The 606-nt window shown below is 38.3% G+C and overlaps 1 protein-coding gene across 5 annotated transcripts in view; it reads right to left on the reverse strand.

The window, feature by feature from the left end:
- The window catches only part of TRPM8 (transient receptor potential cation channel subfamily M member 8), a 36,164-nt gene that overhangs the window by 32,590 nt on the left and 2,968 nt on the right, over nt 1–606 (reverse strand). The window lies entirely within an intron of this gene.

Raw genomic sequence — 606 nt, forward strand, 5'->3', positions numbered from 1 at the left:
TGTGTAAGAAAAACATCTGTTGAATGTCTGAACTAACAAGGTATATTTGTAAGTAGATAACATTTTTGTGTAAGAAAAACATCTTTTGAATGTCTGAACTAACAAGGTATATTCGTAAGTAGATAACATTTTTGTGTAAGGAAAACATCTTTTAAATGTCTGATTTAACCACGTGTAACACTTTTGTTTAAGAAAACTTCTGTTGAATTCCTGACATAACAACGTATAATGTTTATGCCTATGTATAATGAATATTCATGAAATAACTGAGGATAAAAGTAGGACCCTATGTCTGCTCTGGGTGTGACAAGCCCACGGGGTCCTTTGGACTCTGCTTGTGCACCACAGCGCTGGATTAGCTCTCACCATATAATAAATTCTAATTGGAAATGACTTGAATCTGAGATTTTATTTCTCACAAGGAGGGACTAAGGATGTACAATAAAGAGTTACAGGGATCAAAAGGAATGCAATACCTCCTTAAGAGATTCACCAGGTCAGCCAATCACTGCTCCTGCTCCAAGGGCACCGGCTGGGAAAACCTCTCCACAAAGGGAGAAGTGACAAACCCAAAACCTCTCCACAAAGGGAGGAGTGACAAACCCA

The sequence above is a fragment of the Neopelma chrysocephalum genome, unplaced genomic scaffold (genome assembly GCF_003984885.1).
Source record: "Neopelma chrysocephalum unplaced genomic scaffold, ASM398488v2 Primary Assembly neopelma1_335, whole genome shotgun sequence".
NCBI lineage: Eukaryota > Metazoa > Chordata > Aves > Passeriformes > Pipridae > Neopelma > Neopelma chrysocephalum.